We start from the raw sequence: 27,557 nt of genomic DNA on the forward strand, positions 1-27,557 counted from the left end.
AATTTTCTCTCTCATTCCCATCCAAAAGCCATCCTGGGCCTCATTTGGGGCGTATACACAAACCAGGGTAAACAACCGGCCCCTCACCTCCCCCTTGACCATGAGATATCTCCCTTCCGGATCTGCCCTCTGGGCTTTGAGTACAAAATGTGCCCCCGGGGAAACCAGTAATGCTACTCCCCGCTTCTTAGTTGGGAAGGAAGCTGAATAAGTTTGTTCAATCGTCTTAGCTCTCAATTTCGGTTCTTTGCCCCTAACCCAGTGAGTTTCCTGCACAAAAAGAAAATGGAGTCGGAGCCTTGTAAACTCCCTCACCAGCATCGACCTCTTGGCGGGGGAGTTAAGCCCCCGTACATTTAACGAGCCCACTGTCAAAAATTGTAGAGAGTCATCCATTATAGCGATGGTAAAAGCTCATGTCTCTCTCCACAGAGCAACTAATTTCAATGCTCCCGCAGTACTTCCGTCCCCCGCTATACTTGAAAGACCAACTTATAGTGACGTAACCAACCCAAGAGCTTGGCTTGCCCCAACTCAAACCCCGATGAACACACCCCAACTTCCTCCTCCCTCCTCCCCCCTCCCCCCTGAACGCCTGGTGAACCAGCAGCTTCATCCTGTCGCTGAGCCAGGCCACCAATGTCTCCCCCCTCCGGGCTCTTGAACTCTCCAAATACCCACACCTTGAGCCCCCCCCAGCCCCTCATGCGTCCAAATCGCAAACATTTTTACAGCGCTCCCCCTTTCAGATTAGAGTACAAACTTGGCAATGAAGCATCCTTTGGCTCCTCAAGTGTCTGGTTGGCCAGGGGACGCCGGGGCCACTCTCCTGAACTTCCTGTGACCTGGGACTTTACGTCTCTCCTGTGAAGCCTTTATCCTTTTCGGGCCGACCGGGTCTCTTACACTCTCTTGCTCTCCCAAGTCCTTGTTCGGTTCACCCAGGAGCTCTCCCGACACCCTGCGAATATCATCCTCCGTAACCAGAGCGTATTTGTATCCCTCCAGCTCGAAGGAAAGTGAAAAGGGGTATCCCCATCTGTATTGAACCCCCTTGGTCTGGAGCATTTTCGTTAGTGGGGAGCACATTCGCCTCCTCGCCAGGGTGAGGGCGGACAAATCTTGATACACCGATATCCGGGCCCCCTCCCAGTCAACCGGGCCCTTCTTACGTGCCAGTTCCAGTATCTTGCTTTTCTCTGCGAAATAATGGAATCGCACGAGAATGGACCTTGGTCCTCTGTTGGCCGCCCCCGCTCTGTGGGCTCTGTCAATAGTTGGCTCGTTCGTATTTGCACCCTCAAAAAGAGTTCCCACTACCGCATTCACCGCTTTGATGATGTCCATTTGCGTTTCCCCCTCCCTTTCAGGAAAGCCCAGAAAGCGCAGGTTACAGCGGCGTTCCCGGTTCTCCAAGTCGTCAAGCTTTAGGGAGCATTTCTCTTCTCTCCTCTCGAGCTCCGACAGGCGCATGTCAAATTGAGTTTCAAATATGTCATTAGAGGCTATGTTATTTTCGAGCGTTTGGACCCTATCGTCTATATTGTCCACCTTCTTATCGAGGGTGTCTAGCCGTATCGCTATGTCCGCTCTGAATCCTCTTATTTCCTCTAATAGGGCTGCCATACCTTTAGTGACCGAACTAGTATCAGACAATTCCTGGTGAGTCGAAGCAGCCATCTCGGGGCCGGGCGGCGGGCTCAGAGCTTGACGTCGAAATCTCTGGAGGGCTTCCTTCCAGTTCATGGGCTCACCCCAGCCATCTCCAGTAGGTCTCCACCTGAACGGTTCAAATTAAGTGAGCCGCTTCGCTGTGCCTCTTTGGAACTCCAGAGGGGAGACAACTAGGGGTGTACACAGTAGTATGCCTAAACTTCGTGTACACTGTTCGGACGGGGGGTTACTGGAAGCCCATCTCCAGGCCGCGGACTGCAGGGGGCAGTCACTCTCTACCTCCGCCTTCTATCGGGGTACTTTTTCTTAAAGTGCTCTCCTGGAGGTGGCCACTGTGGTGGGGCCCAGCAGCTGGCGGCAGGTAGCCGGGTTAATCCCCCTCCGCCCTGAATGCTGATTCGTGAGTTGGGGCCCTCCCCTCTAGACACAGAGGGTCCCCGGGTTGTAGTTCTCCGCTCCCCGGCAGTACCGGGGGGTGGGGGGAGTCCGCCGGAAAGAAGACGAGTAGTCCGCTGGGGGGGGGGGCGGTGCTCCGGCTCCCTCACCCCACACGTAGAGGCCCGCGCTCCCGGGGTCGCCTGGTGAGGGCTGGATGGGCGGGTGTCAACAGTCAAGTTGGGGCCTTCTGAGCCCTCAGCATGTGCCTGCTTGGTAATCTCTCGGGCCTCTGTGTAAGGGATCTGGCTATATAGCGTTGTCCGCCCTACCAGGTGGCAGGTCCGGGCGAACAAAGGGGACCCAAGTCCCTCCCAGCCCCCACCTGGGCGTCAGCGGGGGAGGGGACGCTCCCGCACGTCGTCCGGCACCGACGCGGACCCCGGCTCCTCGCCGCCTAGTGTGCCGCTGAGCCCGCTCTCCTTCCCGCCGCAGCTCCTCAGCCTCCCGTGATACGTGCTCTGGTTCGGCTTCTCCCGGGGTGCCAGTCCAGCCGCTATGACTTCCAACGCTGTCCTCGCCAACTCTCCTTTGGGCCCCAGCTCGGCCGCGGCTCTCCGTTGATTTCTCGCGGAGCTGCGGCGCGGGTGGGGGCGGGGCCCTTTCCCCCTCCACTCTGCAAACGCCAGAACTCGGCGAAAACTGCACGCCTGATGCTCAGAGTTGGGGCGCTCGGGGGCTCCAGGGCATTTGCAGGCCGCGGGGGGGGTCAGTGTCTCACTTTTGGGGGTCAGGGGGGGCTCAAGTCCCTCTGACGGCGCCCTACGGGGGAGACCAGTGCGGATGGGTCAGTGCATCTCTGCGCCCCCTGGTGGTTCTGTGACCAGTATTTTATAGGCATTTAACTTATGGTGTTTTTTTTTTTTTCAGACCAGGGGAAAAAATAGAGGAAAGGGCAACAAACGAGATAGAAGAAGACAGGATAAAAAGGATAGAGTCGAAAATGGACGTTTTGAATGACAATTTTCAAAGTTTATGGGAGTTTGTAGAGGACGCTGTGAGAGGAAAAGTTTGGTACCATTGCCCCACCTGCACCTGCCCTGCTTCTCCATTCCCTAGTGACCCATCCCCAAACCTGCAAGAGGAAAATAGACGTTTCGCCGAAGTATCCATCCCTTCTTCCCCTCACAAATCTTCCCCTCATAACCAGCCCGTTTTAAATCCTAATGCCCCCATATTTGTTTCAGTGTCCGCTTCCCCGCTGTTTCTTTAGATTGATGTGTGTGTGTGTGTGTGTGTGTGTGTGTGTGTCTGTGTGTGTGTAGTAAATGGTTTTGTACAGTAGTTGTAGAGAAAGATTTTGTGTCATTTTTTTTTTTTAAATGTAAAATGTTCGCGAACAGCGCGCCTCTTCGACCATCCGCAAGCAATGGAATGTGGGTGCTGTCTAATGCCAAGTAAGACGGATGTGATGTGTGACTGCACCATCTTTTCAAAATGTGCATACTTAAACAGAAAGGGGTGTCCAAAGGATATAGTACCTCAGCGTACCACTTGGAAACCAGATAATACATGGTCGTAGAACACACAAGATGTCCAGAATGGGTGTAAATAAGTAAAAAGAGAGTGTGTGAAGGACAGTATAGCAGTCCATATTGGGCGCAGTCAAAATGGTGCCGTCTGTAGAACAGGCACGGTGGCCGGCAAGTTCGTAGGTAATAAAATGGAGTTGTCCTAAGGACACTGGAACTGTCCGTACAGTGAACATAGCATGCGTGCACATGCGCAGTACAAACGAAAGGATTGCCAACATTGCGCCAGTTCCTAACTGTCCGTCTCACATGTGTCACACTTTGTAGTTTCAGAACCCGAACACTGTCCGCAGGATACTTGTGCGCATGTGCATGTTTGATTCTTTGCATTTGCTATCCAGGGGACTTTCATTAAGGGGGTGGATGTGTTGAGGACGTCATCTTGTGACCGCACCTACGCTGCGCGTGGGGACTAGTTTCGGTTTGTGTGCTTCTGCAACACTAAAAATGAACTTTTAGACAGAAGGCAAAGTATTGAGGAGTGTAAATATGTAATTTCACACATCCTAAACATTAGGCCAGCTCAGGAGTTGCTGTGTAAAATGTGTGTACCACTTTGTAGGGATGAAGACGGTCGCGAGGCGCACCCCTGCACTCCTTCAAAAGGCCACACCCCCGAGCGCATCTTCATTGTCCTTCTAGCTATAGTAGATAGAGGTGCGTTGCCTTTACTGCTGTAGCGATGAAAAGGAAACTAATCAGTGTGGCTTCCATGGCTGCTGTTAGGTTATTAGTCTCTGCACCACCCCCAAACCCACCACCATAACCACCTCACCAAGGGCCTGCGGAGAGATATATGGGTGAGGATGTAGAGATTGAGGAAGAACAGGAGGAAGAGAATGAAGTGGAGGAACTCCGCACTAGGAGCACTCGGCGGGAGTCGTGGGTGTGGCGGTTGTTTTCCGTTTATGGGAACGTACCAAAAGCATGTGCGAACCTGGAGAAGTGTAACCAGTGCAATGTGGTGTTGAGTCCCGGGAGATTTGGAGCATACAGTTTTGGTACGACAACCATGAAGCGACACCTCACTTCGTTCCAAACTGCGGACATTCGCAAGGTGTTGCCATGTGAAGAGCGTAGTCGTTTTGAGTTCCTCCACAGCATCCCCGGAATCTGCTCCTCCCACCACAAGAGACACTCCTGTGGGGGAGTGCCTCCCTCCAGCTGCTTCACAAGCCATTCGCAATGCTGTGGACCCTTACCTGTCAAAGGTGACAGTAGTGTGCACGTATTGTGACGCAGTACTCTGCAGGGGGGAGAGTTTTCAAAGTGCTTTTGAGGCTGCAGTCACCGAGCACCAGAAGATTTGCTCCCTACCTAAATAAAGATCACCTGTAATATTTTGTCTGTTGAGTTGCCCTTTCTTATCCCCATGGCTGGTGTCCCTTCCTTACCCTCCTTTCGCCTCTTCTCCTAGTTTGTCGAGTGCTGTTAATTAATGAACGTAAAAACAACAAAAATGACAGAAAAGGCTCTTTTCAGAGCCGCCTTTCTCAGTGTAACAATAGAACTATGAAGTGAAGGCCGTAGAACCCTGCAGAGTTCAGCAAAAGTTTGCGGCCAGTCGTAGAGGGGAAAAAGGGAGGGTGCAAGCGGCGCAAACACAATAAAGTGTACGTTGGGAGTAAGTGGCGGCTCTGAAAAGAGCCTTTTGGTGGTGTGTTGTGTGGGTCAAAAACAGTGGATTGGGGAAAACGGATTGTCAGATAGGTTAGTGTGATTGCAAAAGAGGGCACAATGCATTTTGTAAATTGTGAAGAAACATCTGATTACCAGCATATGTGCGGTGGACTCCATCTCTGCGAAAATGAAATTGCTACGAAACAAAATGTTTTCATTGTGGAAAGAGGACATGCCAACATCTCTTAAAAAGGCACACACAGCCTTATTCACATTGCATCTCGCTTTCTCCATTTGTGGACCAAATGCAGAAGAACGCAACCATTTTTGTCTTTGGGCAATACGGGAAAAAAGTATTTGACAATTTGGAAACATGTCCATGAGCCTCGCGAGTCCTTCCTTCATGGCGAATTGTAAAGAAATGCCAGATACATGGCCTAAACTGTTTCCTCCACAATGAATGATGAGTATATCTGGAGGACGCTCTGTCTGTAAAGTAACTCAAAGAGGTACCAAGTCCACCCATCTCATGTCACGCACACCATGCCAGTGCACTTCCGCTTGTGGAAATCTGAGATTTGTAGATAAACTGCAGCTTTCTGCATGCACCTTCAACCAATGTATCCATAAGTCTCCCACAATCCAGATAATCGGTTTTCGAGCATGGTAAGCCATTGCTGTGTGGTGTCCTCTGAGGGAGAAGACGGTCTTACTAAAGTACGTCGGTCAGAACATACCTACTGAACTTTATGGACCAATCCCTAGCTCCGCTCATTCTCATTTACATGCGGCTCCACCCTTCAATCCCCAGTGGTGATATTTGCTGGCTGCTAACTACCGCCATGTTCGCGGATATGTACAGGATCAGAGCGTGACGACGGTACATTAAAGTACTATTCCCTTTTTCCCCTTTAAATTAGGCTCTGAAAAGAGCCGTTTTTTTTAATTTCTGGCCACATATCGTACAGACGTGGTATTTTATGTATTTTTATGTATTTTTTGTCCTTGCTTTACTCATGCAAACATTACCGAACCTTCTCTAAAGCAAGTCTTATATTCCAAAAAAACATCGCATTTCCCAAAGCAGATAGCGCAACACCATCTCCTTCAAAGTTATGTGCATTGCTTGGAGCAATGTTATTGTGGCTACAAAAAAACATACCAACTCATAGCATGAATGCACGCATGCCGTGATTGATGATGCACCTCCCGATGCTTTGATCTGGACAGAAAACAGAAGTGTTGTTCAATTGCACTCTCGGGAGTAAAGCAGAAAAAATAAATTTCGATGTTGGGAAGATGGTCATGAGTGCTTCAACCAACTGTGCTAAATCTGCCAACAAAGTACGTGAAGTCTGGTATCCAAAGTGGCAAGCACCGTAGTGCAAAATTACCACATGAGGAGTGGTCATTCGACGCATGTCTCTGCAAACTTGCAGAATTGCCACAGCATTGGCATCAGTGTCAGCGCTCCACACCACCTCCACTCCTTGCACATCGAAATGGTTTGCTACATGCCTACTCCCGGAATAGTGTTGTAAGCCTTGCACAAATATGTCTCCAAGCAGCAAAATCCTGACCCTTTGCACCTCTGCCATTTTCAGTGTGCACACCGTCTTTCGACACAAAAGACTAATGTGAACATCTGATTGGCTGATGCCTACAATTGTCTTTCCATGCAGGATTTGCTGTAGAAACCCATATGTGGCACGTCCTACCAGCGGACAAGCGTTGCCTACGTGCGGCACATAACTCTTGCCCAGTCCTTCCACCATTTCTACAGCGGTACCAAAGCGAGTCCCTCATTGGACACAACTAAGCGGGCGCACAATCATCCACCAATCACATAGAACATCGCTAATTTTAACTACGTCATCAACATTGCACACTTCAAAATTACTGTAGATGATTCTTAATGCAAATCGCATACCATTGCAAAGCACCTACTTCACAAGCGACTATGCAAGGATTGCAAATTTCTACGTACAGCTCCATGCATCTGCACATGCATCAGTATAGAGTACACGTATGTACATTTTAATCAGAGAACATGTGGAAGCCTTATGATTTAAAATAGACAAAATAATGGTGGTACATTTCCATAGGGAACACATAACAACGCTCCCCCTTTTAAAGTGCAACAATGCCGATTTGTCATTAACAAATCGCACGACCGCTTACTGTCTTCTGCATAACCTGTACATACGTTGCAAGCATGCCTATTTAGGCATAGCTCTCAACCATTTTTGTCTTAAAGGCGGGTGAAATCAGCTGATTTTGTTTTTGGCGGGTGAGACGCCCATTGGATTGAATGGCCGTGCAGGAGGCTTCGCGGGTGAGTCTGCCCTTTACAAGGCGGGTAACACCCGCCAAAAGCATGTGAGTTGAGAAGTAGAATTTAGGGCAGACCTCAATTTTGTCTGTGAAAATGCCTACAGTAATGCCACTTGCAATGTGATCGTATGAGAATAGTAATCGCTCTCGATTGTGGTGCTCACATGTCCTTCGGAGGGTCTCCCGAATTTTGGACATCGTGCTTTTCATTAACAAGTACAAAATGTTTGCCCATCTAGTACTTTGCCCTATCGCTTACAAACCTCTCTCCTATGCATACAACACTTTGTGAAGAGCAAAGCATTTCCAAACCCTTAAAAAATGTAGTTATTTTGAAGGACTTTCAAGTACCATATTGAAAGTAGTATGGAAAGTCTGCACAGAGAGAAGTGAAATGTGCACGTGGACTGGGTTGAAATATGAAAGTTAAATCCTCTGACGAAAGAAGTACAAGTGAAGTCTGCAGTATCATGACCGCTGCAAACACACAAAGTAATTGATATTGTTTTTTTAATTCACAGTGAAGACTACTATCCTGAGAATCAAGAGCATCTATACAGAAGACGACATATCTGAAGAAACCTGGTCATCTTGTACAATACAACCTTCATATTGTAACTACTCCTTAAAGAGCCTGCGTGGGTTATTTGTTTATTTTGGGCACCGAAGCAAGCCTTTATTTGTAAACCATTCTACCTACAAATATCCATTTATTGAACAAAGAATAAACGGTGGAATGGCTGACAAATCCCTGTGTGTTTGGTACTGAAATAACATACAGAATCCTTAGGTTAGATTGTGAAAGTAAGTTGTGGTAGCAAGTCTTTGGCATTTCGGTTATTAATAATGGTTCTAGTCACAGATAGGGCACTTTGTACTCTCATCTAAAGCACATTGTACTAGTATACAAACAGTAAAGTAGCCTTACCAAGTTAGTTAGAGGTCACTGTGCGTTGACACACCATGCCAAAGAGCTTCCCCATCACACTTATGCACACATGCACACAGCACGCATACATTGGACAACAGACCAAAGTATACTTTTTTTTTTCAACAGACACCAAAGAATGCCTACCAAAAAGCAGCTCCGTAGAAAGGAACGCAGAATTAGAGCAAATAAAAATAAAGGTGCCCAATGTAAGCATCCACCTGTTGTAGAGTTAGTGGAGAATCTTTGTACAGACCACCTAATGCAGTTGGATAACATAATAATAGAAGTCTCAACTACCAAAACTGTACCTCCTCCATCAAAAAAGTATCACAAAACACAGAAATGTTAAATAAACGGCTGCCAGTACAGCAAACATTGTTCCCAATAATCCTGATAGTATAAGAATAGCCCATAGTAAAAAAGTATTTTAGCAAAAACGGTTCATCAGAGTTCTTCAGAATCTAATAAGAAGAGGACCAAAATCATCCTCGCCCCCTTAAAACGTACCGTAGAAAGTTAATTCTACAAGCACTCGTGGACAGTGCCATCCTTCTCAAAAGGAAGTTGTACATATTAGTGTTGAAAAGGATGAAAGCATTAACAAAACTAAGTACCAAACTACAAATGAAACTCAGAAATAAACAGAATGTGAACAAAAATAATTTTTTGCATGTTTGTGGTGGTGAATGGAGTCACACAACAATTGCAGAGCCATATTTTAATGAAGAAGCATACAAACAAAATCAAACAAACACAATTGCCATCCATAGCAGTGGACGAGGGTATGAGAAAATCAATAATAACATCATGGAACAAGAAAGACTGCTTACAAAACTGTCTTCTAAAAACTCAGAATTACCTCTTGATTCAGCAGAACCACACCGTCCAGTATACAAATGGCTGTGCACATCAATGTGTGCCATTCCAAACAAAGCTTTCAAATCTTTACATCAGTTCGTCAATCAATATGTAAAAGGTAAAGACAAAAGTAAAATGAAAGTGCTGCAAAATATGGATATTTGTGTAGTGCAGAAAGTCACAGGACTAAAAGGACATTCATTAGCCTGCATTTCTGGCCCTATTTGCAAAAGTACCTTCCATTATATCAAAAGAATAGCAGTACATCATTCCAAAGTAAGAAATTTAGTGTATAAAATATACTGTGCAAAAAGTCCAGCTTCAGAATTAGGCAATTTAAATACCACTCTTCTGCATGGTACACCCAAATACTTATAATAAGAAATAATGGACCGTATTCAGAAAAAGTATTTTGGAAGTGAAATCCATGTCGAAAATGCAACAGTTTTAGAGCATTGTAGCAACAATTCTGCACATAGCAACCTTCTATTACACACATACAGAAAAGAAATACTAAAATATAAAAGGTCATCGGCTGAAGTACCAAACCATGTGTGTGTATGTTGCCGCAGAACGTTTTACAAAAGGAACACAAAAAATGTGGACATAGCATACAAAATAGAAAACAATGAAGACTCTAAATGGTTTGAATTAGCTTTGTACCTTTTAGATGAAAGCAAATATGAAATAACTGAACGCCTAATATGTTGCAGTTACTGTACTGCAAAATTAGACAACAACACACTCCTTCACATGCAATTACAAATAACTTGGAATTGTTTCCATTACCAAAAATCCTGCAACAGCTCAATTTGTATGAGAGCATAATAATTCAAACAGTTCACCCATTTCAATCAATTATACGCCTTCATCCAAAAACAGCAAATTTACCTACCTCTAAATTGGTGAAAGGAATTTGTGGCAAAGTAGTTTACTTGCCATTAGATCTAACGGAAAATGTGCACACTCTGAGTGGAATGTTCAATAGACCATTCTTTAATAGTCTTGGTAAATGGAGTACCAACAAAGGATGATAACATTTGGCAACAATTAGTAGATTTACACAAAGTTACACAAGCATTGCAATATCTAAAAGATAACAATGAGTACTACAAGGAAATAAATGTTGATGAAAGCTTAAGGCAAACAACTGAAATAATTCAAGAACAATCAGAGGCAAACAACTGAAATAATTCAAGAACAATCAGAAACTGGGCAATTCAAACGTTATTCAATTCAAGAACAATCAAAAACTGGGCAATTCAAACGTTACAGTATCCACTCTTTTGGACCATTACACAATTCATCCATTGCATTCCAATGCAAGTATAGATGATGCACTAGAAACTTACCAAATGGGACAAACCAAAGGGTCACCAATGAGTATTTGGGAAAAAAGTATAGAAGCACATGCTTTTCCACTGCTATTTCCTACTGGCAAAGGTGATGATAGACCCACTCAGAATACGGCATCGGAATACCGCTCATTACGAATGTATTCTCAAGATCCCAGATTTAGGCAAAATGTGGAATACATATTCCACCTACTCTATGAAGTGAATTAGCAACACTATGTTATGGAGTTGCACACATTCTTAAATCTGGAACACACTTTCAAAATATGTCAGCTACGCAGTTAATACAAAAAGTACAAGAAAAAAGATGAGGTTTTACAATCAAGTATAACAAATTTGTTTGCAAACATGCGTGGTACAAAGGAATACTGGTTCAGACGGCAAGGAGACATGCGTTGCATGATCAGAAACCTTGGACCACCAACTTGGTTTGTTACGCTAAGTTGTGCAGAATATGCATGGGAAGATTTACATGAGTTCCTACGCAAAGCAAACAGCAACAAAAACAACATAGATATATTAACACCTGGAGAACTTTGCTCTCTAGATCCAGTTAATGTCTCAAGATATTTCCATCACCGTTTCATTGCAGTGCTACACTTTATTTGCAATAAAACTGTTCCTCCCCTTGGAGAAGTGCAACATTTCTTTTGGAGAAAAGAATATCAAGCGAGAGGAGCACCATATATTCACATGCTGTTATGGATCAAAGGTGCTCCGAAATTTGGGGACGACAGTGATAGCACTGTTTTGCAGTTTATCCAAAAATATGTCACATGTGAAATCCCTTCACAACAGACACGAAGTGAGCTGCATGGGCAGATTTTACAATTTCAAGACACAAATGTGGCAAATATTGTCACCGTAAATACAAAAACAAAGCTAAATACTACACCAAATGCCGCTTTGGTTTCCTTAGACCAGTTACAGAAACAGGTGTAGTAAACAACTTCATGTCTTCAGTTCGACATAGTGTTAAAGGTAAAGGTAAATCACCTAAAAACACGTATTACATAACAAGAAGGGAAGAATCAAAATATATCAATGATTACAATGCAATCATTGCCCTATATGGAATGCAAACCTAGATGTGCAGTACATTGCAGACAATTCAACTGCTGTTGCACGATATGTTACAGCCTACTTAACAAAAGCAGAAAAAACAGGGCTTCAAGACCTCTGGGATGACCTAGCATCAGACAAAACATTATCACAGAAATTGTACAGCGTAGGCATAAAAATACTCTCTCATAGAGAATGTGGGGCCTATGAAGCAGCAGATTGTTTAACCGACACTGCTTATTATGGAAAATCAGACAACATAGTATGGCTCAGTCTTGGTCCTGCAAAATCTAGAAAAAGAGTGCTAAAATCATATGAGGACATAGAAACAATTGCCAGAAATGATCCCAACAGCCAAGACATTCTAAAAAACAATTTACTGGACACATACTATCCGAACAGGAGTACCACTCTGGAAAGCATGTGTCTATACCACATAGCACAAAACTTTGCATACAAAAAAAATAAAACCTGATGAGCGCAAACGTCGATATAGAGTGAGCGATTGTGAAGGGAGCTTAGTGAAACTTAACAAACGAAGCTTAATTAATCATGATAAATTGTCATTAAAAACTCCTCAACAGAAAGAACTATATTTCATGTCTCTGTTACAACTTTTCAAACCATGGAGAAAAGAGGAAGACATACTAGATAATTATGAGTGCTATGAAGATGTTTTCAAAGCAAATGAAAGCACTATAACCAATGTTAACTTTACGCAGTACAAAACTATGTTACACAATGAGCAGCAACAGGAAGAAGACATTCAGGCCAACTAGATAAAGACTCTTCTGACAGTAGTCATCCTTCTGTAACAGGAAGTCAAGAACTATTAGTACAACCACTAATAGCAAACGAGGCTGAAGTTGCCATGGCAGACGTAGAATACACCATGTATCAGTATCAAGAAGATACAGAGGACTTAACTGTACAACAAGGAAAACTTAACAACGATCAGCGCACCATTTTTGAAGAGGTAACAAAACAAATTGAGCATGGCGTACAACATGAAAATAAAGAATGTACCTGCCAAAATTACAAACCTATACGTCTGTACGTCAGTGGTGAATCTGGATCAGGGAAAACATTCTTAATCAAAATTATCAGCAAGTTCCTTCAACAATTGACAAACAACAAACTGTCAGCTGTTGTAAGAGCCCTCACAGGTTTAGCTGCCTACAACATAGGCGGTGTGACTTTACACCGATTACTACTGCTTCCAGTAGAGCATCAAAATAAATCAGACTACCACAAACTTTCTGCAGAAGCTGCAATGGAATTACGTAGAGTATTGAAACAAATGAAAACGCTATTAATAGATGAAGTGAGTATGGTCTCCAATCTAATGTTAGCTTTGATTCACCTCAGATTGCAAGAAGTACTGAAAAGTAATAACGAAGAACTCTTTGCAGGGAAACACATTATCGTTTTCGGAGATCTTCTACAATTGACACCAGTAAAAGGTGAACCGATTTTTAAAACCTTAGGCCACAAACTCTGCCGGAAAACTGTTGGTAGCATAGGTAATGTTAACCTTTGGCAACATTTCCAATAAAGAGAATTAACTGAACATGCAGCAATCTGCAGATCTCATTTATGCCAAAATCTTGAAAAGTATTACACTTGGTGTATTATCGCAAGAAGCACACGCTGTATTGAAAAAGCAGCATATACATGCACATTATGGTGATAATGCATGTGCAACTGATGTTATGAAACTAATAGCGCACAAAAATGTCAGTTGTATGGCCTTAATGCCAACTCTTGCAAGCTGTTTCTAATTCAATGAAACAATGTTAAAGGAAGAAATGCAAGCAATAATAGAAATTAGCGCCACAGGCAAACTAGACGTACATGGTTTGACAGTACCCATGTGTGAGCAAGCCACAACAAGAATAAATAGTTTAGAAAATTCAATCTCCAACACAGCAGGATTGGAAAAGATATTACAATTATCCTTAAATTGCAGAGTAATGCTTAAACGTAACCTTGACGTAGAGCAAGGCCTAGTTAATGGAGCACTGGGCACAGTTGTTGGCTTTCAATCATACCCACGTGATAGCAGCATTCAGTTTCTCAATATTCGCTTTGATAAAGTTTCAGAAGTAAAAAGGATAGGGCGCTCAATGGTTCGATTCGTTCTCTTCAAAGACATTTATGTACGTAGAGAGCAATTTTCTCTAACTCTTGCATATGCAGTTACCATTCAAAAATCCCAAGGTCTTACCCTAGAGAAAGCAATGATAGATATAGGAAAGACAGTGTTTAAGGAAGGCATGAGCTACGTAGCATTATCACGCTTACATGCACTTGACGGTCTAATGCTAATAAACTTTGATTCAAGTAAAGTCAAAGCTGATATTCCTTGCATTCTAGAATGCAATAGATTGCATTGACTGTACACCCCTCGTTTGAAACAATACCCTGTTCCAGATAAAGTGAAACGTGGTAAAAGAAAAGTAAATGAAACAGAAATGCAACAAAATGCAACAGCAAATTACTGTCATGATCACTGCTTCCAAGGAGCCAGGACCAGCCCAACGTCCTTGGAAGCAGGCCCCTAACCCTAATCCTAGGCACCAGCCGGTCCCCACGGGGACCTTTTGGACCTTGTCCTGGCGCCGGTGGCACCAGGCTCATCAGAATCATCGGTCCCGGCACGGGAAGCGCCGGGCTCATAATATGTGTGCAGATGTTTGGGTGGACTTACCTGCAGCAGACCATGCTGCTTACTTACCAGCCACTTAGAAGTCCTCTGTAAACAGGAACTACTTTCTTACCTGGGTGGGGCAGCTCCATTCCCTGGATTCAGCATGGGGAAAGCTTCTGGAACTGGAACTCTTTTCTTACCTAGGCGGGGCCGTGGAAGAAGACGCCTCATCACTCCAAGGCTATTTAAACCACACCCGATTGATGAAACGTGCTTCGCGTTATTCTGCATCTGCAGCAGAACGCTCACCGAGTCTGTTCCAGCCTTTCTTCCTCAATCTGCAAGAATCATACTCACCATTCCTGTATCCAGTCGACAGCAGCATCTGCAGAGACAAGAAACAGCAGGTTAGCAAGGCAGTCTTAACTCGCAGTGCTTACTCAACTGATCCATCGGCTGCGGTCATTTCGGCACGCTGTACTTTCGCCTGTGAAGACAAAAGCATTGTCATTACTTACCGGCACTCCGTGAACTCTGGAATTCTTCACGCTGCATCGCCACCTGCGGAGATAAAAGCATCGTATTTACTTACGGGCCTTCCGCGGACTCCGGCGCTGCAAACAAGCTTCTGAAAGACAAAAGAAGAGACATTAGACAGGTATTTACTTACGCCCATCGCGCTCTTCACAATAGAACGCCTGAAAATACTCCGGTGCCTCTTCAGCACGAACTACGCTGCAAGGGAAAAAACAGCTAGAGCGCTTGCATTTACTCACGCATTTCCAGGCGCTTTATTTCATCTTCCTCAAGAGTCCTGCAAGCAAAAGGGGAGAAAAGCATCATACGAAGTCCTGTTCAATGTTAACGTGCCTTGCACCTAAAGACTCTAAAGACTATAAAGACTAAAAAGGTGTCTGGAAACTCACCGCTCGTGCTATTAACGACGGTAAAGGTCCTCTGAGTCCAAGAGACCTATGTTTCACCAGTGAAGGAACTGGCAACAGCGCCCTGCATCAGACGCAGATGGAGAGTCCAGCATTCACCTATCTAAGAAACCTGACCCTACGAGTTCGTCACACAGTGCGAAGAGGTTCGACCCCAGAAGCCCATCGAGTCCTGCACATCACCTTTCGAGTCACAGACACCTTCCTGCCACGACCTGCGCCTCCGTGGGAATCAGGTGAGCGTTACAATTCCGCAAAAAACAGAAAAGAAGCTAAAGTTTCATCAATTGCCGCAAACATAGAAGAACCTATTAGGGAATGTAAACCAGGCACATCGGCAAAGAAGCAACAGAAAAAACGAAAAATGCACTCAGCTACAGAACTTGCTGGCCCATTCAAATTTACAAATGAAAGTGGGGTAAGTTGCTATGCAAATGTAGCAATTAATATTCTATTTCAATTGCCACCAATTGTTAACAATATTTACCTGCACAGCACAGACCAATTGTGTTTGCAAATGTTAGTGCTGCATAGAAACGCAACAAGCAATCCTGGCAACACATACAGTGTTCATGGAGTAAGGCAACAATTGGACGACTGTGCTGGAATAGTGAGATTCACTATGAACTCACAAGAAGATCCACAAGAATTTCTAATGTACATACTATTAGTATTGGAAAACAAAAGCATACCTGTAAATGAAATCTTCCAAATTTCGTACATGTGGAAACATACATGCACTCTCTGTAACAAAGTGATACTGGAAGAAATTCCAAATAAGCGATTTGTGTATATTTCCATACCAAATTGTGAGAGCATTCCATTTCAGCAACTTGTACAAAATGCAAACCATGGTAGATTATGTAGTATTTGCAATTCAGACAATCGCGCTACCTTACTGATACAATCACATAGTGCCTAGATAATATTTATGCTTCTACGTTATAATGCAGATGGCACCAAAAACAACTGCAAACTAACTGGATTAACACACGGTCAAGTCTCACTTGGAAAGAAAACCTTTACAACAGTAGGAATAATCTACCATGCAGGAGCTACAACCAATGCAGGTCACTACACTGCATACATTAAAAAGAATTCTGGATGGTTTGAATGTAATGATAGCACCATTACTCTAAAGCAGAGGTTGCCAGCTAACCTAACAAATGCGTATTTAATGTTCTTGAAGCCAAAATTTACATAATAAGGTGTACTTCAAAATTGTCAACAAAGTATGTGAAAGACTACAAACAGTTAGAATACGCCCACAGGTATCTAACTACCCAAAAGGATGGAAGAATGACACAAATAAATGATTATCACAGATCGTTGGAAACAAATGCACAGTTAGAATACGCCTACAGGTATCTAACTGTTGTTAAAAATGGGCAGGAAGGCAACAAACATAACATTGATTAGAAAAATGAAGAAAACACTGAAAGGAAAAAATGAAGTATTAGTTGCATAAGAAATGAAGGGTGTTTTTAATCCGACAAGGATTTTTTTCCCTAGACCCAAGGATTAGAAAAGCAAGCACAGAAACTGAGCGCAATGCACAGTACACTGGTTTGTAAACTAAATATGAGGGTCTATCTGTTTATTATGCAATGTGTCAAATGTGGAAAAACTGTGACCATTAACACACCTTTTTCTTTCATCACAGAAATGGAAAAAGTGATTCTTCCACCAAGTACGATAACCAATTTTTAAAAAATGTATGGATTCTGAACAAAGTAAGGAGTAAGTATATTGGCAGGCATTTTCTACACATGGGAATCAACTCGTCTAATCTATGGTAGTAATATGCTGCAGTGCCTGTAGGCTGGCCTTTTGTCTGCGGTAAGTAACCTACCACCTACGCCTTACAACCAAGTTTCAAGGAGTACAGTTCCTATCCACAACCATTGCTGCATATGTAAAACACGGTCCTTGTAAATTAGCTGCTTATAAATGTACTTTGCGGACCATCGTCTGCAGCCATGAAGTGAAGAAACTAGGACATCAACACAACAACCACAATCCACCACACCCATATTAACTTGTAACTCCACTGCTTATGACTTCAGTCTTGCGTGCATGGGCTTTAGCCATGCACCGAAGACTGCAGGGTCTCCCCACAACTACCTCGGTGATGTGTGGTAATGGGGGTTATTCTATGTGTGTTATCGTTAAATACCTCTGCCCAGAGGCTTCCCTCCTAGGTGTGTGTCTGTAGATCTTACATGGGATGGGTGTGCAGTGTCTTCCAACTCTAGTACTTACCACTTTGTTCTTGGTTGCATGGCCTTTGGCCATGCACCCAAGACTGCACGCACTCCCCACAACTTGCCAACCAAAACGCAATGTGTGCATGGGTGGCACATGTGGCAGTGGTTGTGGCCAGGGCCTACAGTCTTGTAAGTAAGGCCTTCGGCCTTTGGCCGACAGCCATGCATCCAAGACTCTAGGCCTTGGCCACAACCACCGTAGCATGTGCCATCCATGGCGGCGTACTAATGATTATAATGATAATCATTAGAAAAAATAATGCATTCAGGGCATGTTGTCAATTTCAATGTTCCCTAACACCAAACATGTCCTTACAAATCTAACAACTGAAATACTGGCCTTATTGGACCCCTCATTTTCTGTGCGTACAAGGAGTCCACAGCACATACGTCATAAAGTAGGTTTAAGTGTATTATTGGGTGCATGGCCTTCGGCCCTGCACCCAAGAGTGCAGAATCTCCCCACAACCACCTCTTTGTTCTTGGGTGAATGGCCTTAGGCCATGCACCCAACACTGCACGCACTCCCTACAATTTGCCAATGAAAATGCAATACAAGGGGTATATGCATGGATGCCACATGCAGCGGTGGTTGTGGCCAGGGCCTACAGTCTTGGAAGTAAGGCCTTCGGCCTTCGGCCGATAGCCATGCATCCAAGACTCTAGGCCCTGGCCACAACCACCATAGCATGTGCCAACCATGGGAGCATACTAATGAATATAATAGCCATTGGAAACAGTAATATATTCACAGCATGTAGGCAATTTCAATGTTCCCTAACACCACACGTGCCCTTACAAATGTAACAACTCCCCCATGCAGTGCACAGGCTCAAATACTGCCCTTATTGGACCCCTCCTTTTCTGTTGGTACAAGGAGGCCATAGAACATACGTCATTAAGTAGGTATAAGAGTACTGTGCGTACAAGGTGTCCATACACATTACATCATGACGACCGACCCCCAGAACAAGTGCATTAATTAACCATATGTTAAGACTGTAGCCCCTGGCCACTACCACTGTAGCATGTGCCACCCATGGCGGCATGCTAATGAATATAAAAATAGCCATTGGGAGAAATAATACGTTCACGGCATGTTGTCAATTTCAATGTTGCCTACCTATACCCGTGTGCTTTCACGAGTTACAAATTTCCTACCCGCTACATGGACTGAAGTGCTATCGTTATTACCCCCCCACATTTACTGTATGTACAAGGTGTCCATAGAAATTACATCATGACGGCCGAAGAACAAATGCATAGATCACCCATTTCTTAGTGTCTGAACCTTTCCCAATGCTCTGTGACACAGCAAAATAGGTTAATGAAAAAAGCATGTGTACGCTTGTTGTTGCTCCGCTTTCCGTGGATCCAAGATGTTGGGTGCATCCAAACCATCTAACGCAGAGCACGTCTCGCAGCAGCCAATGGGCAGAGACGTTGCGTGTACGCGGTCATGACGGCAGCCCCTTAGCCAATCGGTTTCTTGTTCGTCGACCGAACAGGGAAGTGTGACCGCGGAGCGAACATACATATCACTAATTATTTCAGACCTACTTTTTCATAATTATAAATAAACGTACTGCACGCATGGTGACAAAATTTACAAAAGCACGCTTTCTGGACCAAGCCCCTGTACCTGCCGCAGATTTCGTCAAAATCTGTCCAGCGGTTTTACCTGTAGCCAAGCACAAAGTTTTCCCCCCATTCAGTCTATGGGAAAAAAGACGTGTTGGGAGCCCCTCCATAACTCCGCTCCCCCTGGACGAATTCTCACCAAACTTTATAAAAAAATTCAGAGTGGCCCATATACTTACTGGTGAGGATTTGTCCAGGGGGAGTAAAGTTATAAACCGCCCGAAAAGTGCTCTTCCTATGGAAACAGCAACCTAACCATAACTACATGGCCACTATTGTGGCCATGTAAAATGAATATATATATATATATATAACATATTTTCATTATCTTTTCATTCATTATTTTTTTTCCCGTTAAAATCACTACATACCATGTATATCTATTGGCATGTACTTCTCGATGAGTGACGAGCAATGTGAAGAACAAGTTGTGATTTGTTTGTGCCAGTGTTTTTTGATTGCAGATATTAAGAGTTGAGCACTGAATGCTCAGCAATCGGCCCCTTGGGTCAAGCGACCAATTAAACGTGGGCATGGTTTCTGTTGTCTATATATACAAGTCAACAAGATTTTGGCATAATTACTTCCCTCTGCCCATTGATCTGCTCAAATAACCACCTATAACACAATGGGGTTCATCACGAGTTAGCCGTTAGTATGTCAGTAATTCTGCACCAGCGGTATTACCGTTACCAGTGGGATGACCAGCAGAATTACCACCACATTATGATATGGCAGGCGTGCATACCTACCCCCAGCTGAAATGGTAATGCCGCCTAGTGGTATCACCCCCAGCAACAGCCATCGGGCAGAAATATCACCAAAATGACCCCGGTATTACCGTTACCGGCAACACACTGGCCGGTATAACGGGAAGCTCAGCTGCCATCTCTAAAAACATAAGCCACTCTGAATCACCCATCTCATGTTGCCTTCCAGTCCCCATACTTGTGTTACCATCATGATAGAGGACAAAGTGGCACGCCTCCCAGAATCCCGGCTGCAGAAGCTCAATTTTACCGAGGCAGAGCTCACTGCACTTGCAGATGCAGTAGTGGAGCATGCTGAGGAGCTGTTGGGGAGCAGACAAAAGAAGACCTTTGCAAAGAGGAAGACGGCCTTGTGGGCCGACATCATGGCAAGAGTGACTGCAGTGGGCACAATAACCCATAGCACCAAGGACTGCCACAAGTGCTATGGTGACCTGTAGGAGAGGGTCCGCAGCCTCATTGCCACACACAGGAGGCAGAGTGCTGCATCAGGAGGTTTCATGGTGGAACCCCATCCACCTCATATCGTGGGAGGAGACGGCCAGCTCCATCCTCCACATGGAGGGCATAGAGGGGATCGGGAGCACAGAGGCTGGGGCAAGGTCCCACAGCAAGTCAATCTGACCCCATGTACATGTGTATGCAGTGTCCAAAAGCAGGCGTCCCCCTGCAGAGATGGTCAAAATGGGCAAGGGAATGGGCAAACACATGGTAATCACAGCACATGCTCAGTGAGCACACACGTGTGCCAGGGGAGGCGGGGAAATGTGCGAAGCATGCATGCCAACGTATGGACCCTTTGAGAAGCACCCATGTGTGCCATGATAGTCCATGTTGTTAATTGACAGTGTACCCTCAACAACAAGCCACCTTGGCAGGCCAACAGGTAATGTGCACATGCATGGCCCATGTACACCCTCAGCAGGCACTACCATCACCTAGTAGTAGCAGCACTCATTCAACCGATACCACCCATGCCAATCGATGAAATGTGCGTTCTTGGACCACACACAATGTCGCATGATGTCATGCAAGCCCGCAGACATGTCTGCAAGATGACTGACAGCATGTCATTGTATTCCCAACAGGAACATAGTCCACGGACATTGACGACGATGGACCCTCCAATGCAAGCATATAATCTGCCCTACCCCTGCACAGGCCAGAGCCCTTGCCAGCGGGACCTAGCAGTAGAGTAGGTCAGCAAGGCCACCACCTACCACCGCAGTGGATACAACAGGAAGCCTGGAGGATGCCACGGTTCCCGTGGCAATGCTCAGTGACCCCTCTACCGGCCAGGCAGGTGACATGGCTGTCACTGAAGCCGCCACTGCCATGCTACAGCTGGCACCTGTCCTGGCACACACTGCTGCCATCCCTGCTCTGGCTGGAAGTTATAAGGGTTCCAGCAGGCCCTCCTCACCATCACAGACAGTGTAGCCACCGGTTCATCGTGGCAGGGCCCATGTCGATACCACCAACGAGGATCTGGGGGGGGGTGGAGGACCATGACATGGAATTTGCATCACCATGCTTCAGCCCTGGCCCTCTACCCAGCCCACCACCTCTGCCCTTGCCTACCATGTCAGCTGTAAGGGTGAGGCTGGATGCAATAGAACAAAGGCAAGCATCCATGTAGGCTCTGATGGGCCTGTTTCTTCAAGAAATGCAGACCATGCATGACTGCCTGCACGGTGCAGCTGGGGATGTCCCGGTCACTTGGCTGACCTCTGAGACCCTGAACAAATGCATGCAGCTTACCATGCAGATCATCCAGGCCCTGGGTTCTGAGCCCTCCACCTCTGTGCCCCTCAGAGGACTCCCTACCTAGCACCCCAAGGTGCTGCATACAGTGTCACCTCAATGGCAAGGACATGGCTAAGGCCCCCATGCCCAATAGGCGCAGAAAGTGACTGTTGGACTCTGCAAAGGTATTTTTGGGGAGGGTGTTTTGACAGGTTTTATGGGGATGGTGTTTTTGGGGCAGGTGTTTTTGGGGCGAGGGATGGTGTTTTGGGGAAGGCTGTTTCATGTTTCAACATTAAATCTTCTTTTGAAGCAATGCTAGGACGTTCCTTATTGTGTGCAAGTGTTTAATTAATGATGTGACTACGTACGTAGGTGCGAGGAAGGTGCATGACAATATTGATCCCAAAAAATTGTCAATGAGCCATTGGCAAACCCGCCTCCGTTCCCTGCCCTCTTCCCGCTCAGTGCGTGCCAGCACAACACCCGTAGGTACTGAGTTGTCCTCATCAGGTGGTGGCATGTCCTCAGCCGGGGGCGGGGGAACGTTTCACATGAGGCAAATGTTGTGCAACATTGCACAGGCAAGTACAATTTGTCCCACCCTATCGGGCCTGTACATGAGGGCCACTCCAGAGCGGTTTAAGCACTGGAAGCGAGCCTTCAACTGGCCAGAGGTTCGCTCAATACAGACCCCAGTCTGGACTTGTGCCAGGTTGTAGGCGACCTCCTGTGGCGTCTGGGGATTCCTTAGTGGTGTCATGAGCCATGGAAGCTGGGGGTATCCAGAGTCACCTGCAAGGGCAAAGATCATAGTGTCAGTCACAGTGCATTGTGGATGTGTTGCCTGTTATAACGGCATGTTGATAGGCTGTGCATGCATTTCACAAATATTGTCACACAACATGATTTCCCATTCCAGTCCTTGCTTATGGGGACATCGACTCAGAGGGTGCATTTGCTCTGTTGTGGTACAACATGCACACTGCTCACATCCAACACTCGTCGCTTTCCGGGTAAGTGATTGACATGTTAGCATGTACTGCTTCTATGTTATATGATATTCAATCAACTTCATCCTTTTGCATTCAAAGCCGAGTCACCCTGATCCTTTGTAATATGATGACAAGCAACTTCATCTTTTGTAGCTGACTCTGGATGCCCCTAGGACCCGCTGCCCCTGTTTGAAGAATATAGATGTGTTGGAATGTGTAATGTTACATTGTGGTTCCTGTAGTACAATGCGCAATCTACATTTGTGGTGACCCCCCCACCCTCAGCCCCTCACATAGCATTTCAATTGCGCTGCAAGAATAGTGTCATGGCATGTATACTCACCCATTATCCAGGTCGTTGCCCTCTGTGCATCTCCATGTATTTACCGGCAGAGTGCTTTTCCGCAGGACCAAGGCATCATGAGTGGGACCAAGGAAGCGGGCACAGAAGTGCATGATGATGAGGCCTGGAACACAGGTGACCTAGACATTGAGGGAGGGATATTGCTTTGGATTGCGGTAGACCTCTTCCGATGCATGGGCTGCCACCAACACCACATGGGTGCAGTTCAGAGCTGCAATGTTATTGTGCATGTGGGCTAAGGTGTAAAACGTGCCTTCATGTCGTTCACCTGTGCCAGGGTGGTGGGTAGGAAGATGTACCATGAAACATGGCGCAGGAGTGCTTCCAGCACCTGCATGGGCACATGAGAAAATGTGGACTGGGACATGCCATGCAGTGCGGCCACAGTGTTGGAATGTGCCCGTTGCCAGAAAGTGCCGGACCAACACAAGCTGCATCCTGCATAAGGGACAGTAGCTCGGCAATTGTCTCCCTGTTCAACTGGTACAGGGAGACATTTGCGAAGCTGCTGACACTTATGCAGCCTGGGCTTTTTTTGATTTTTTGAGAAATAAAACTGAATGATGGGAGTCTAACCTCTGAGAAATGAGTGCGGCCATTCCGCACCCATTTCATCTGCTTCCCGCACCAAACACATAGTCACCTGTACTCTGGGAAGACACAGCCTACAGGGGCCGTCTTCCCCTGTCATATTCACATGGAATGTTACAGCCCTGGGTACTTCAGAGCATTCCAATAAGGGGGAAGGCAGACCTTCCTCCAGCCAAGAGCAACCTAATTAAAATATCAAAGGCTCTGTGGATCTGCATTCCTTTGTTCTCCGGCTGGTGGCAGTGCATACTAATGAGAGATAATTGAGGCAAGCCTTCCCAGTGGGCTTGGTTGCCTGAGAGACAACAGGAAGACAGGACTAACATCCCTTTGGTGTGCAATATGTCAAACTGGAGCTAATTCCCACCCCTCTGTATGAAAGGCAGTGAAATGCATGTCTGGGTCCACTATATACCGTAGGCAAACCCCTGCAGAGCTGACCCCTTTCAGAGGGGAAAAGTAAGTGGTTTGGGGGAGACAGGAAATCTGCTCCCAGAACATATTCAAGGGAAAACCTACGTTTTAATCAAGAGTCACAGAGGGCTCCGTTAACCAGAGAGACACTTTGATCTACAACAGACAGGAAGATGGGTGGGACTTAGGTATATGTTGTCATCCCCTTGTCTATCCTGTTGCAGAGTACTCTGGTCCTGACCTCATACATAACAGAAGATTGTTGGTGGGGACCCAGGATTGGTTCATTAAGGTAGGCTTCGCCTACACGAATCACTGGGGCCCATTTGGTTTAAAAGGGGGATGAACTCCTCACTGATCAGATCATCTGAAGACTTTGCAAGGAGTAAGAAGAAGGATTCATTTGGGCCTGAGCTGAAGGTACAGTCTACCTTACACCTTCAGCTAGTGAAGGAAGGCCAGGAGTTCCAAGAGGGAAGCAAGAACCCTCCCCTAAAAATCTCCCAGGGAACAGAGGGAGATACCGGACTCATAGGAACCATCCAGGCGCCCCGGAACCGGTATCCAGCCAGCACACAGTATGCCCTGCTAGGTTCTGAAAGCAAGCTTATTAGGTCGAAAGTGCCAGAGAGTCTCTGGACAAAGGGCAAGGCTGTTGCCTGCTAACACCCGCCTGAGCTTTGGGCTGTCCGCCTTGAAAGGACACAAAGAAGCTATAAGGAGTGTCACACAAGCATCATACACCATCCATCTTTTTAAGGACAATTTCGAAACAGTTGAGTCCTCAAACCGCATCCAGCTGCACTGCGGACTGTTGTCATGCTGCAGTCACCAGAGCCATCCGAGATGATATGACCAGCATTCCAACGAACACACAGACACTGATTCTTGATGCTGAGCTGCTGTGCCAGACAGCCTGCAGAAATCCGTCTATCCTCGCTTGCCGAACTGCCTGCCGCCTGGTACCCGCAGCTGTCTCATGCCATTAACTCCATCTCACGGGCTGTGAAGTGCCCTGGAACCGCCAGGACAATGTCGAGCACCAACAATTTTTTCAGCATAGACAGTTAAGACCCTTTGCCCCTTTGCTGCTGGGACCAAAATAACCTTGAACAGTAAGAACTATTGCTTTACCAACTACCCTCCTGCCAGTATCCAAAATGCATCCCTTTCTTTTGTGAAACTGTCTGTCCTGTGTGTTCCTTTACAGTGTGGATTGTAATTGTAGTGTGCTAGAACTGTCTGTTGTAGCAATAATAAAGTAGATATATTCATACAAACTTGACTGGACAGTCCCTTTTATCATTGGGTAATAATTGTATTTTCGCTGTGTTGCAACTAACCAACGATTCACGACCTTGCAAAGATAAGCCTGCCATTCCGTTCACGTTACCAACATTTGGACAAGGAGGTCTTATAATGTACTTGTATTCCAAGCTGTTTGGATCCCTTCTAGTGTACTAGATGTCTGGGGTTGTTCGATGGTTTAGAAACCGATATTCATCCCTGGACCACTGGTGCCCTGAAAGTTGGTTTGTCACAACGGTATTATAGAACGACAATCATGCCTTGCAGAATATTGCAGCGCCTTCATTCATTGAGTGCTATATGAAACAGAATATCATTATTATTATTATTTGTGCCAAGTACAATGCAAGCACGTGTGAGCTCTGGGGTAATGTGAGGGCAACGGATTTGCACGTGAGGTTATTGGGCCTATTGGAGAATTGGGCAATAGAGAGACACCCTCCCTTGACATGCAAGATATTATGCAACTGCTATAGGAAGAGTTCTTAAATTGCCTAATAATCAGTAGGCACCCTTCGGAACACGTGCAGGAGTGCCTATACTCTGCCAAGCCAGGTTAAATGGGGACATCACGTGCATGGCAAATTGAAGGCATGCTGAACATAAACAGCTATGCAAAGGGTGGCGCTCCCTGCAGCACAGGGAGCGCCGGGTTGGTGCTCCCTGCAGCAGCATGACCACAGCCTCTTCTAGGAGATAGAAAATGACTGATTGGGTGTGGCAGGTTCATAGGAGGAACACCCCAGTTTCTTATATTAGTATACTGGACCACACCAGACCCTCTTGGTGCATGCAATTGAACCAGACTCTCTTGATGTATGTAATTGGACTGGACCCTCTTGATGTTTGCCATTGCACCGGACCCTCTTGAAGTTTGCAATTGCACTAGACCCTCTTGATGTTTGCAATTGCACCAGACCCTCTTGATGTTTGCCATTGCACCGGACCCTCTTGATGTTTGCCATTGCACCGGACCCTCTTGATGTTTGCAATTGCACCAGACCCTCTTGATGTATGCAATTGCACCAGAGACTCTTGATGTATGCAATTGCACCAGAGACTCTTGATGTATGCAATTGCACCAGAGACTCTTGATGTATGCAATTGCACCAGACCCTCTTGAAGTTTGCAATTAAACCAGACCCTCTTGATGTATGCAATTAAACCAGACCCTCTTGATGTTTGCAATTGCACCAGACCCTCTTGATGTATGCAATTTCACCAGAGACTCTTGATGTATGCAATTGCACCAGACCCTCTTGATGTTTGCCATTGCACCAGACCCTCTTGATGTTTGCAATTGCACCAGACCCTCTTGATGTTTGCAATTGCACTAGACCCTCTTGATGTATGCAATTGCACCATACCCTCTTAATGTATGCAATTGCACCATACCCTCTTGATGTTTGCCATTGCACCAGAACCTCTTGATGTATGCAATTGCACCAGACCCTCTTGATGTATGCAATTGCACCAGACCCTCTTGATGTATGCAATTGCACCAGACCCTCTTGATGTATGCAATTGCACCAGAGACTTTTGATGTATGCAATTGCACCAGAGACTCTTGATGTATGCAATTGCACCAGACCCTCTTGATGTTTGCAATTGCACCAGAGGCTCTTGATATTTACAAATGCACTGGACCCTCTTGAAGATTGCAATTGCGCCAGACCCTCTTGTTGTTTGCCATTGCACCAGACCCTCTTGATGTATGCAATTGCACCAGACCCTCTTGATGTATGCAATTGCACCAGACCCTCTTGATGTATGCAATTGCACCAGACCCTCTTGATGTATGCAATTGCACCAGACCCTCTTGATGAATGCAATTGCACCAGACCCTCTTGCTGTATGCAATTGCACCAGACTCTTGATGTATGCAATTGCACCAGGCCCTCTTGATGTATGCAATTAAACCAGACCCTCTTGATGTAAGCAATTGCACCAGAGACTCTTGATGTATGCAATTGCACCAGACCCTCTTGTTGTTTGCCATTGCACCAGACCCTCTTGTTGTTTGCCATTGCACCAGACCCTCTTGTTGTTTGCCATTGCACCAGACC

Source organism: Ambystoma mexicanum, chromosome 14, assembly GCF_040938575.1.
Source record: "Ambystoma mexicanum isolate Mex_15411 chromosome 14, UKY_AmexF1_1, whole genome shotgun sequence".
Taxonomy (NCBI): domain Eukaryota; kingdom Metazoa; phylum Chordata; class Amphibia; order Caudata; family Ambystomatidae; genus Ambystoma; species Ambystoma mexicanum.